The sequence below is a fragment of the Equus przewalskii genome, chromosome 3 (assembly GCF_037783145.1).
Source record: "Equus przewalskii isolate Varuska chromosome 3, EquPr2, whole genome shotgun sequence".
Classification (NCBI taxonomy): domain Eukaryota; kingdom Metazoa; phylum Chordata; class Mammalia; order Perissodactyla; family Equidae; genus Equus; species Equus przewalskii.
The window spans coordinates 85,443,682-85,457,457 of record NC_091833.1 but is presented as its reverse complement, the minus strand read 5'-3'; the positions used below and the strand labels follow the sequence as shown (position 1 = coordinate 85,457,457).

Here is a 13,776-nt window from a genome sequence, read left to right as displayed (position 1 = left end):
CAATATTTAGGATTTCTTATATAATCAAGCATAGTTATTTTGTCTGTAGTTTAAAGTTGTTTGAAGTTCAAAATTACTTGATTATAAAATTTTGGTTTGTTTCCAGATGAGTACAGGGGCTAGAAAAGAAAGGAGCCTTTCATGAGACTATTCAAAAGAATATAACTCCTCAAGGAAGCATCTCAATCCACATGTAAGTTTTTGTCCCTAAATTGGTAAGATAAACATTGCTTATAGCCAGGCATCTATTTCTTCAGCCTTCATCCAATTGTGTGCAACCACAGGCTGGTCCCTGTTATATTGTTGCAATGTGGTTGGTATGTGCGATGCTGGTCATAATTATACAACCCACGCGGTTGCAAACTTTTTGTGTAAATATTTTATGTTTTGTGGGCTATGCAGTCTCAAATTCAACTACTCACCTCCACTGTTGCCCTTTAAAAGCAACCATGGACAATACTTAAACAAATGAGCATGGTGTTGCATTGCTTCTATTGCTGTTTAATAAATTACCATGGACTGAGTGGCTTAAAACAACATGCATTTATTATCTTACAGTTTCCATAGGTCAGGAGTCAGCTTAGCTGGCTCCTCAGGGTCACACAAGCCTACAGTCAAGGTGTTTGTAAGGGCTGCAGTCTCTTCTGAGGGTTGGGATCTTCTTCCAAGTTCAAGTGCTAGTTGGCAGAATTCATTTTCTTGTGGCTATCTAAGTCATGGCAGCCTGCTAATGAGACGTGAGCTATCTACTTCGTCTAACTCGTCCTAAGCAGGAGGCTGAGGAAAGGTCTACACCATCTTTTAAGGTCTCACTTGATTAGGGCAGGCCCACCAGGGTAGTCTTCCTTTGCTTACCTCAACCTCAACTCATTAAAGGCCTTATTCACATCTGCACATCCCTTCACTTTTGTTATCTAAGGTCACATAATCATGCGAGTGATACCTCATCATATTCACAGGTGCCACTCACACTTGAGGGGAGGAAAGATTATCCAGGGCATATATACCAGGGCGTGGGAAGATTGGGGGCCATCCTAGAAATCTGTCTATGACATCTGTGTTCAGATAAAACAACAGATGGAAACTGATATGTGAATATCAGATAACTTTTCACCTGTCACAAAAATAATATTCTTCTTTTGATTATTTTTTCAACTCTTTGAGATTGTAAAAACTGTTCTTATGGGCTGGAAAAAAACAAAAAACAAAAAATAGGCCATTTGTTGGATTTGGCCTGTGGGCTGTAGTTTGGCAACCCCTGATATAATCTATGAAATGGAGTAAGATGGCCCTGGTAGTCTAGTAAGAAATGGTTCCCAGAACCAGATGCTAGATTCAGAGGATAGGGCTTTGCAATATGAGAAGTAGTGCTGGCGTCACAGGGTGATCTGTTGGGGTGTAAGGCATAGATCTGTCTCTCAGAGGTTGCTACCTGTGGCCTGGCAGGGTCTGACCCTGGACACCCAGAAGACCAGAACCCCTGTCTTAAATCCATTTCCCCCGGGGGGTACATGGGGAAATCTGAGAAGCTGTCCTCACCGAGCACTCCCTAGCCCGTATCTCCAGTTGCTTCCTGAAGGTGTCTTCTGTGTGCTCATTGATGCAAACTGTAGCTTCTCCACGTTTATCTGTCCAAGTGCTTATTTTCTTGAAGCCTGCGGTCGAATCCTCTGTGGGTCTACCACAGCTTCACATAGTCAATCAAAGAGCAGCATGCTCTGTAGTTTCAGTGAAACTATGAGTACTGTTTTTCATATCACAAGGCACAATCATAGTTTCAGATATTTGGATGGTACATTTAGGCTAATTTTCATATTGTTTAAATCCAAATTTTTGTCTATGCAAACAAAAAGATTAGCAACTGTGAAAAAATTCTTGTTCCAGAAGCTCAAGACAACTATAATAGTATTGTGTGAAACATTAGATCTTAGAATCATGATATACTTGTCTAGCCACAAATGTGCTGAAATGTTTATGTGGTGCTTACTATGTGCCAGGCACTGTTCTAAGCACAAATATTAACTTATTTAATCCTCATAATAACTGTTTGAAGAGAGTATTGTTGTCATCATCATTGATAAGGAAACTGAGGCACAGAGCACAGTTAAGTAACTTGACTGATATCTCCTGACTGATAAGTGGCTGGTCTGGGATTCGAACCCCAGCAATTTCTTTCCAGAGTCTGTTCTCTCAACCACTATTTGTGCTACTTCTCCAGCATATAATAATAATTTTAAAATATTTCCTGAATGTGCTGATGTAATTCATGGTATACAAATAATTAGTAAGATATTTTAATGAAAACACTAAAATTAGTGTGAAAGTTCTTGAAGGTGACATCTTGCCAGGTGACTGAAGAGGCCGATTAAATGACCGTCTTTCTCCAGGCTAAGCCTCAGCAGGCTTGTTGATTAGCTCGTCAGTGTGTCATCCAGTGTCTCTAATGCCAGCTCTGAGATTCTTTTCCAATAATGGCAATATCAGAATCTTGGTAAGGATCAGTTGCATGGCACACATTTGCAGCAACTGTATTAATAATTCATCAGATTTTTTTCAGTTGATGTAGAATTTGTTATTGTAAAATTATTCAAAATTTGTTATATTTCTATGATATGAGTGAAGACACTGAAATAATTGTGTGATTTTATCAAAGACAAATTTGGTCCTATTCAAACATAAGATTTCTGATACAGATGCCTGTTCTCAGAAGAATACTAATAATGTTTCAATCATCACGTGCTTAGTTTTTATCAATTGAAAAAGTTCCATTGTCAAGACATTTTCCAAAGACCCTAAATGAAAACAATGCCATTGCAATTTTCCATGACACTTCTTCCAAAGTGGAGGGGCAGAATGTTTCTCCATGTGAATCTTTGCATTTTAATCAGAATTCAAGAGAAAGATTATAATGTGAATGGTTTCATTCTAAAAATAAAAGAATTTCAGAAGAAAATTGCTAATAATGTTAAATATCCATTGTGATGTGGATTTAGTGAAACTGATAAGGGAATGGGAATTGAATTACCTCCCTTTAGAAGGGACATATTGAAAAGCTTTACTTGGAAAAAAACAAGAAAAACTTGTTAAAAGGCCCTGAAAAGGATGATCTGAAAAAAGTATGGAATATTTCTAGGATATTTTATTTTCTGTTACTATGAAGACTTTTCAAAATGAGATCCTTAGATTATTACTTGAATACTTATTTGCTGAATAGAAGCAGAAAAAAATAAGATTCTCCAGAAATAGTTTCATAGAAAAACAATACCATTCCAAGATTTCACACCACTTTCTAGGACTCCAGTACATCAGACCATTTTTGCTAACAACTTTTGGGGATTACTAAAGTGATTGCTATTAAATCTTTCTTGATAATCCAAATGAATTACTCAGACTTTCCAAAAGATGTTTGACAAAAATAAAGAACAAAGTCTAACTTCACAAGGTGTATTCTACAAATGAGCACAAAGATGGAAAACTGTCATCAGTTTCAACAGCGATGATGAAAGTGATAAAGGTTGTATTAACCCACCTGTAATATTTTGCTGAATTTTGTATTCATTCTCATATACATTTACTCTTGTCAATAAAAGATGACTGGTTAAATGTATAACTCATGCAATTTAATTTCTCTAATTTTTGAGGCTTTCTAAAAGTAAATTCACAAATAAAAAGTTTCACTTGTCAGAACATGAATTCAAATTTTGGGTCTGTAAATATGGTCACCATATGAGTGTTCTGGACCAGAGAGAGTGTTCTGAGCCAGAAAGAATGAAGTAAAGAAGGAGTCACAGTGGATGTAAATGAAAGAAAAATGAAGTGTGGGTGATTTGAAGATTAATGGGGCCTTTTTTCTGTCCAGAAGAAAAACATTGCAGACATGAGATGATTCTTGATAAGGTAATAATCACTTACTATAATCAAACTCTAAGTACTTCAGCCAGAAACTACTGAGCACCAGGAAAGAGCTATTAGGCATTGTTAAAGCAATTGATCGCTTCCATCATTCTTTGTATGGCTGGAATTTCACAATCAGAACTTATCATACTGCATTATGAGGCCTGCTGTAATTTACAAATTTGGAGGGACAAATTGGCTGGATGATTACAAAACTGTAAGGCTATCATTTCCGAATTGAACATTGACAGAGAGTAAAACAACATTATAATGCACATACATTATGTAGGCACCCCGTGTTGGGATAATGCTTATAAATCTGATATTAGGCATGAAGAAAAGAAACACATAGTCTAAAAGATCTGGTAGTTAGTGTTTTGGAACAACCCAAAGGTTTCTGGCTTGGAGGGTGGAAAACACTCCTATTTCCTGAATAGAAATTTATGAAATGGTGCATTCATTGGTTCAACAAATATTTATTGAGTGTGTACTCTGGGCCAGGCACCATTCCAGGCATGATGGATACACTAGTGAGCAAGATGAATCACACAGCTAACGGTCCAGCAAATCCACAGAGATGGAGATAAAAATATTATTGTGTGAAAGCTGGGTTGACTGAGTAAAAAAGAAACATAAATTTTATGAAGAAGAGGTATCTAACGGTATTGCCACGATAAAACACTACTGGATGCTGTGTAAGTACAGTCGAACTATTAATTAAAATTTCTTTTGCATGGAAGTTAGATTTGAGTGAGTAACACAGGTTATGCCAGGGAATTGGTTGTGCTTCTTTTAGAAAATGTAATATTTAACTATGCACAACCCCAGGATTCTGTTCATCTAGTTTTCAAGAAAACTTAGGCCTTTACACACGATCAACCAAATTAAAACTGATTGCAAAAAAGTGGATTTAACATATATAACCTAGAAAAATTCCACTTTTGAGGAAACCACAAACTCCATATAGTTCCACTTTATATCTTCTTATAGTTAAAAGTGTTTCTGAGGCATCCACAAATTTTAAAAATATTTCTGATGTACTGAATTCTAGATGTTTGCATTGTTTCTCAGATGTATCAGGAAAATATTCTGATAGTTTTCTACAAAAGACTAGCCCTGAAAAGCAAATTAACATTTCCAAGCACTTTACACGGTGCTTGGCACATAGTAAGTGCTTTTAAATATTTATAGACATGAGCAAGCAAATTGGGCATGGCAAGTTAGCATCACAATAATTAGGTAGTAGGAGCAGACCCAGTTTTGTGGAATCTGAAGCTTATACAATTTTGGGAGCCCTCTTTAAAAAAAATTACAAAATCATATGTATAAAATTAGGCATGAAAGAGAATATTTAGGAGAAAATAAATCACTACAAGTTATAATACTTAAAAGGATCAACAATTACAAACAACCCTTTTTTTTTGTATTATGTTTTTGCCTTCCACGAGAATGTTTTATTTCATCGTGTTTAATCAATAATCTGCAAAAATATACAAAATGAATCTGAAATTAAGGCATACAAAAAGGAATACAAGTGCATTTTTTAGAGGCTTTTGTGTTGTCTTGAGCTACATAATTGTGTAATCAAATTACTCATATTATATGTAGTGACTTATGAGTGTTGTCATTGGAGTACTGTTTTCCAAGCCATTTTGCTGTGTTGGTGGCAAATTTGCATGCCATTTCATCTGGAACTCCAGACGTCATGGGGACAAGATGTTTCGGATATGGTAAGGCATGATCCGATATACACTGGGATGCGTAAAACAAGTGACCTCACACACAGATATACTCACCGCTTATTGTGCTGCTAAGGTTTGTGTCCTATAAACACTAGAATTCTATAAATTCAATTTCATGAGATTCCCATCAAAAAATTGAAATAATGTGTGATATGTTTATAATTGTGTGTGCTGCATTATTGAGCCTATGTCTAACAGGATGGAATTCCTGTTTCAATTAGGCATTGTTCAGAACTGAATCATCCTCTTAAATTGTACATGTCTGATAATCGGAAGAATCCTCCACAGACTAGCTATATTTTAAATCATGTTTTTTCTTCCATTAGCCACAATCTACTAGTGCTGCATGCTACAGGATGTATTCATATTGCAGTTCTACTCCTGGCCCTGGACTTTCATGTTCTGACACTAGGTGAGTCAGCACGGTGGGGGGTGGGGATGGAGAGGGATCAAGTGACCTTCTGATTTTAGGTAGACCAGTTTATTCATATGTTCCAGACTTGGGGCTGAGTGTCAGTGTTTGGGTTTCATAGCATTAGGATAGCTGCCTGTGAATGGCACCAACTGCTCTAAGACTAGCTCCCTTTCCCAGACCTGCTCTTTGGCCAAGAGAACTTTACTAGTGGATTGGCACCTAATGTGGACACTGATTTGCACAAATGGTGCCATAAAAGGCATCCTTCAAGTTCTTTTAGTTTGTAACTTATCAATAAAGGGAAATCAGAGCTTATATGGCAACTTGGAGATGGAGGCAGCCTGTCACCAGGGATTGTATTTATGACCTCAATGCATCAAGGTCACAGACGTAGATGCAGTCTATGCAGACGCAGATTCAAGCAAGAGGAGGGAATTGTCAGGAGGGCTCTCATCCTAAAATATCACTCCCCTGGCACTGCTGTCATGCCCTGGACCCTTTGGCCCAGACCTGCCAGTTCTCTTCCTATCAGGGCTGGATCCTACTACTCATTCCTCCAGTCCCTAACTGGGGTCCTTATCCATCCTAAATGCACAGCCTGGGCTTTAGAAAGTGGCCACCCTCCTGCCCAGAGACTCTGCTCACTCACCAACTTCCAGATCCATTCAGCACAGATGGAGCCTGAGTTCTCTGCAATCTTGGGGACTGAGGTCAAACAGTGCCTTTCACTTTCCCCTTATGAGCAAACCTATGACTGAGTTTGCCTCCCAAGCCTGGGACTACCTTTGTCTCCTCACTGGGCACTATTACAGGATCTCTGGTGGTCAAGATTGGGTGCGTTTTTATGGACTTCGTGGACTGCTCTCCTCACAGCCATCCCGGAGACTGGGCACTGAGAAAGATGACACAAGACCACTTGGTCTCAGGCTTTACCTTCCTGGACAAGTACAGACATATGCACGGGCACAGGAGGGCTGAGGCCAGGGAGGAGCCGCCCGCCCAGGGTGCCCAGGGCTGACACCAGGTCCAGGGCCATGGGTGATCTTCCCTGGGAGCTAGTGACCCTGTGATGGTGGCAGTGGCACTTCCCTGGGTGTTGGGAGTAACAGAAACAGAAAACTCTGGGGACATCTATCACTCTTGTTTTCAGGGTTCCCGTGATTACACATGGTCTGTGCACCTGTCTTGCTCACAGTTTAAAACTAGACTTTTTAATATGTATATTATAGCTACATACTGTTTAAAAAAAATTGCCAGGAATTGATTCCCTCAGATCCAGACTTCTGCTCATGATAATAAGCCACAGATGCCACTTTCCCCACTGCTCTGCTTGGATTCCAGGGGAAAAAGCTTGTCATCACACTGTGCACTGGTCTTTCATGTGTCTTTCTCCTCTACCTGGGGTCCACTTTCTCCCCCTCTCCATCTGGCTTCATCCTTCAAACCTCCTCATCTGTCACCTCTTCAGGGAAACCTCTCCTGACACCCCCAGAGTCTGGATTAAGTCCCACCCTGCATTGTCCTATGACAGCCCTGCCTGCCTCCACCATAACACCTAACCCTCTGTGTTGAAACTGGCTGCCTACTCATCAGAGTTCCCGGAAACTCTGTGGCATCTTGAAGAGAGGAATTGTATTTAATTGATATTTGTATTTAAAATTGTATTTAAAAGATAAAAGACCACTACATCTTTTATCTTTATATTTTGATACCTAGTGCCCAGTAAATATGCAGTAGATGTTTATTGAATGAGTGAATAAGATTTATTGACCTTTTCGGCATCAAACTATTCCAGACCCCAGTGATCTCAAATCCATCATCATATTCTGCACAAACTGATTGAATATTGATCCCTTGCTATTGCTTCAAGTTTAAAAAAAACACCTTTCAAAATACGATGTGCAGCTGTAGAACGATACACAAATATCAGTGTCATTATTTTATGGTCATCCTCCACAAGTGACTAAAAAAATCTGAAATGCTTGAGTTGCAGTCAGACTTGAACACTTGCTTCAAAAATCATAACTTGGTTTGCTAATGTAAAACAAATAGTTTCAATTGAAAACATTGGAAAGAAGCAGGCTGGCCTGGAGATTTGCAAATAGTATTTGATTTTATTTCTATAAAACTTCACCAGGTTTGTTCCCATGTCCTGATCTTCAAATTCTATTTCTCAGTGAAATTTGTACCCGTGTCCTCAGGGACTCTTGTTGTTGACACAAACCTGCTACACACACAAGACTCTATGCAATTTATCCAATTCCACAAAAGTTTCTTGAATACTTACTACTCACATTGTGCCATTATTGAGAAAAGGTCACAGAGTCAGGATATTTGTACACCGTATATATATATAATATTTCTTTTGAGGAAGATTAGCCCTGAGCTAACATCCACCACCAATCCTCCTCTTTTTGCTGAGGAAGACTGGCCCTGAGCTAACATCCGTTTCCATCTTCCTCTACTTTATATGTGGGCCGTCTGCCACAGCATGACTTGATAAGCAGTGCATAGGTTGGTGCCCAGGATCTGGACTGGTGAACCCTGGGCTGCCGAAGCAGAGTGTGCAAACTTAACCACTATACCACTGGGCCAGCCCCTATTTTTTTTTTTTTTTTTTTTTACTATTCCTTCATTTCTTAATTCAACAAATATTGTAAAGCTTTCACATAAGTTCATAAGGTACTGCTCTAAATGCCAGGGGAGGCAAAAATATCAATATGTTCCTGATTTCAGAGAAATTATAATTTAGGGAGATAAGATACACAGGCATAACATGTTTATCATCAACACTGAAGTTTAATAACAACATGTAAGAAACAGCCTATGATCAAGTCCCATCCTCCCTGGCTCTCCCTGGCCCTCGCCGCCTGCTGGGTTTACCCTCACAGCAAGCCAGCTTGTGCTAGAAAGACAAAGGTTTCAGACAGGGGCAAGTTATCAGCTTCAGTTGCTTCACCTGCATCTAGCATGCATAGAATTATCGGGAAGAGGAAATGTGGAAAAGTGTCTAAAAGTGGTGGTACAAAACTCTCAATTCCTATTCCCTTTCTTCCCCTTTGCCTCAGCAAAAAAGAAGAGGAGACACATCCTGTGTGCCTCCCTCTCTACTCCTCCCTTCTGGGAAAGACATGCCCTCAGTGGACTTGGGGATAACAGTGCCACAGGCAAGCAGAGCAACTCTGACATCCCTTACAAAGTAGGCAGAGAGAAGCAGTGCTGCCAGACTCTTTGAGGAGGTCCAGAGGGACTTTTCCTTTTGTCCTATAATTGGATGAGAGCTGAAAACAAGAGGAATTAATTATAGCTAAAAAAGTTCACAACAGCCTGGTTGCCAGCCACCCCTTCTCTGGGTTTATGCAGCAGCCACAGCACCAGCTCCAACACAGTCAACTACTAACTACCCTCCCCAGAAGAGAGCACTGCCTGGTGACAGAAAGAGTGGCCAGGTTCTTCAGTCTGTAGAGTGTGGTGTTGGTGATGAGAAGATTTCCACTCTTTTCTGTGGGGGAGGGAAGAGGGGTGCATTCTTCACCTACTCCCAAGTCTAATTAGAGTGAAGGCAGCTTTGAGAGACTCTTGTAGAGATTGCGGATGTTTGCAATAAGAGGAGAAAGGCATCTCGCTGCCCAGCTGAGTTGTCATTGCTCACCCTGGAGCTGGTCAGAATGGGGTATGTTGAGGGGATCTTTGGGGGAACAAGGGTGAGGGTTGTACTCAACTATAGAAATTAGGGCCACTTCTCTTCAAGAAGTCAGAAGAGTAGTGAGTATACCTGGGGAGGAAAGGATGAAGGCAAACTCACTCAATTCCCAGAGGCCCCTGGAGGATATGGAGGAAATGGAACAGGACCACAGTGTTTCCCAGGGTTCCCAGGAAGGAGCAGGAAGTTGGAGGAGGAGCCTGAGGCACAGAGTGGCCCTGGTAGCTGCTGGGTCCAGCCAGGATGCCTTACTCAGAGAAGTGACTGAAGGCAGGGATTCCTGGTGGGGCCAGGAGTCATGACTCCCTCTTTGAGATGGTCCTTAGAGACAGGGTAGCTGGGGTGAAGCTGAACCTCACCCCAAGAAAGTCACTTTTATCATCTACACAGGAGACTACCACATAAAACCAGACCAAATCAGGATGAGGTCGCAGCCCTCTCCGCTGTGGTGCCACTCCCACCAGAGAAGCCAGCCTGTAGGAGGAGTGGCTGGAAATGTTTCAGAGGAACACCAAGCCAGTACCCTGATGCTCTCCCCCAGCCTGCCCTGGAAGAAAGGGCAAGAAATGAGATACCTTTGAGAGAAGCTTGAAATTGGACTGGACTTTTAATAATCAAAAGGCATTGGAAGTTATAAAATCTGCCCAAGATGTCATTGAGGAACCAGGAAGGAGATTTGACTCAGGACAGTTGGAAGCAGTGATGGAAGAACGCAATAATTTCATGTTTGTACTACTACTGAGAGTCCTTAACAAACCAGGCCCACTCAGGGACGCACATGCACAGAGCTGCTCCTCTTCAGGGACTGAGTAGACTTGGACAGGGAGCTCATCTGCAGGGTCAGTGCTGGCTGGCGCCCAGACGTGCCCTCCCCACCCCAACCCCGATCCGTGGCCTCCTCCGAATGTGACTTCCCAAGACCCAAGCAGTAAGAACCTCCAGTTTAGCAGGATGAGGGCTTAGATCAAATTAAATTAAGTTGAATTTAAAAGGGCTGCCTGCATAGTTTCTGGAGCCAGAATCCTGTGTTCTCTTGCTTAATTTTTCAACCTCAGTTTCTCCACTTAGAAATGATAAAAAAAAAAAAATGATAAAAAAGATGATTAAAAAAATCCTGCCTTTGAAGGTTGCTTTGAAAAGAAAATGAGTTTATGCTTATAAAATAATGCCTTACATATAGTAAGTACTAAGACTGTATTTTTCATTTTCTGAATAATTTAACTTTTAAAGTAAATATAAAGTAATGGGATGTTTCTTACCTGTCCAGACATAACAAAGTAACAATTATTCCTGCAACTTCCGGTTTCTGATTTGGCATGCAAGGTGCTTAGAAGTCCTCATTCCATCCTAACAACAAGTAAAAAGCTAAATAAACTGGAAATTGACAACTCTTAGATCTGTCAGAGAAGTGAGGTCACAGGGCCAACCACCGCTGTCCTCAAAATTGGAGAGATAGACAGGCGGATACAGAGAATCACAGCTTACCAGAGCAGGAACCCAAAAGCAGAAACTTCTGCAAGAAGTTAAGTAACATGCATTTAGTAAGCAGCAGAGGTTCATTTTTGAACCCAGGCTCTCTTTCCACATAGCATATTTTATTCATTCAATAAACATTTATTATGTACTTAAGTGCCAAGATCCTCAATACAAAATAGGTTAAGATGGTTAACCTTACCTTACCTGTGTGATTGGTGACCTTGATGTCCAGTTGGGGAAATCCTGGAGAAGGTGTGTTTACGAAGACAAATTCCCTGGATAGACAAGAGAAGCAAGTGGAGATCCTGCCACATGCTCTCACTTCCCTTACCGGTGAGGTCTGTTTGCTTCCTGGGATTGTGAACAAACAAGCTGATGTCCTTGTATGAGAGGTTTCTTAACCTAACCTAAAGGTCATGACTCTCATGGAGAAAATGAATGTCTGCCCTGAAGGATCCAAGATAACCTTGAGAATAAAAGAATGTGCATATTGATGGAGCAATTTGAGTACGTATTGATTCTTGGTAGCCAATGCCTGGATTCTTAGCTCGTATAATAGGTCATAAGGGTTACTTATAAATAAGGCTACGGAACCCTTGGAGGATCTTGTTATTTTTGTTTATAAATACTCAATTGATGGAGAATGCAGTGTGGCCTATGGCTTAGTGGTTATTGTTTTATAGGCATGATTAACAGAGCTCACAACCTATAGATGGCTACAGAGACAATCCTGAGCAGAGAGCAAAGATGATCCCCTATTGGGAAGTTGATAATGCAAAGAGGAATTCTCCTAATGAGGGCACCTGTTGGAATGGAACTATGTTGATTTTAATTCTGGAAGGAGGAGGGTGCAGTTCTGGAAATTTCTACATCACTCTATACTGGATCAAGTGCAAAAACCAGGGGCAAGGGTGAATATGATAGGCTCTGGGATTCGGCTTCTATTTCTATTCAGTCATACACAATTGTTAAGTCACTTGCATTTATTTAATGTTTGGCACTCTCAAAATAGCCTTCCAGGTCTTCCTTCTTTTTTTTCCATCCCTGTCATGTCATGGGGGCCACAGAAAAGTCATATTCTTAGCTATGCATGAGAGCAGAATGAAGTTGAGAGTGTATTCCAGGGGAATGGACACCTAGTAATATTGCAATTGGAACGTCCATTTGCCTGTCTGTTCCTCCATCCTTCGGTCCATCTGTCTATCCATTCAATATACATTTGCTGAGTGCTGGGCACTGTGTTTACATCAGGAGATACATAGATGAACAAAACACAAGTGCCTGGCTCAGGAGCTCACAGTCTTGTAGGGAAGAAGGGAAAACAGCCATGCTGGCAAATGTAGGCATCCTCATCATTCAAATTTAATCTTTAAAAAAACGTGTTGGAGTCCATATTTTCAGATAGGGGAACATACACTGTATTGTTTCAAATTGGAAAGAAAGTAATGTGTCCCCATCCCATCCAAAAACTCCAACCAGTTTTTCAAGAATCTCTCAAAACACTTGTACATACTTGTACCATTATCCACTAAAGATATCTGGCTTAATATGAAATATTTTAAACAGCAATCATCTAGTGTTTTAGCACTTGATGAACACCTTATGGTTTTGTGCAGCATACAATGATATGAAAAGCACTGGCTATGAGTCATATTTTACTTCTCTATATAGACCATACCCTTCTGTAAGAACATACCCTCAGTGTATCCCATTCTGATTGCAGCTGTTGGTCCACTGAACATGGTATTTCTCTAGATTTAAAAGATATCATGCCATGTCCAGAGAAGCTTTCCAGAACCAACAACGCTTTCAAAATTTTTCTTCATTTTCTCAAGCATAGAAAAAACAGTATGCACAGTAGATGGAGATGTGTGCATAGCCAAATTTGGGTCCTTTGTGTGTTTTCCTCTCTCAGTACACTTTGTTCCTTCTAAAGTATGGACTTTTTCAGGCATCTTACATTTATCTACTTTCTCTGATACATCTTTCACTTAAGCTTCTGGGATATATGAGAGCAGTTATGCACAGTACAGAACAATGGAAGCTCGCAGTAAGGTCCTTTTGGGAGAACAGCTAACATTATGACCACGGGGCACCCTACTCCCTCTTGCCTGTATTTGCATGCAACCTAAATATGCAGACTTATTGTGATAAGTTTGTGATTTGGATAGAGACTGTTGGGTGAAAATTTTTGCAAGTCATTACAGCAAATGTTCATATTATGAGTCCTCAGATAACACAGGATACCCGAAATTTCAAGAGGGGTAGGTATAAGGTAACATGATTACAGAAGAGAGTGATGAACTCTGCCTGGGAAGATCAGGGAAGGCCGAACAGGGAAGCAGGACCAAGGAAGAGCTACAGGATGATAGTTCAGCAGACGGGCCAGGTGGAGAGGTTGAGTGGAGGGCGTTTTAGGCAGAGAGAAAGACATGTGCCAAGTTAGGCAAAAAATATCCCATCATATAGTGTTCAGGGAATTGAAAATATTTACGTTTTGCTGAAGTGAAAGAGGCAAGAAAGATGAGACTGGAGAGGGAGGCATC

The 13,776-nt window shown here is 40.4% G+C and overlaps 1 long non-coding RNA gene across 12 annotated transcripts in view; it reads left to right on the top strand.

The window, feature by feature from the left end:
- The window catches only part of LOC103562092 (uncharacterized), a 156,465-nt gene that overhangs the window by 89,831 nt on the left and 52,858 nt on the right, over positions 1-13,776 (top strand). For 7 of the 12 annotated variants that reach the window (XR_011538773.1, XR_011538767.1, XR_011538771.1 and 4 more), the window contains 2 exons: positions 107-193; positions 5,963-6,048. This is a non-coding gene — a long non-coding RNA (uncharacterized lncRNA). Of the gene's footprint in view, positions 1-106; positions 194-4,395; positions 4,590-5,962; positions 6,049-10,144; positions 10,938-13,776 lie in introns of those variants that run through there. The other 5 variants (XR_011538775.1, XR_011538774.1, XR_011538772.1 and 2 more) reach the window with 5 other exon arrangements.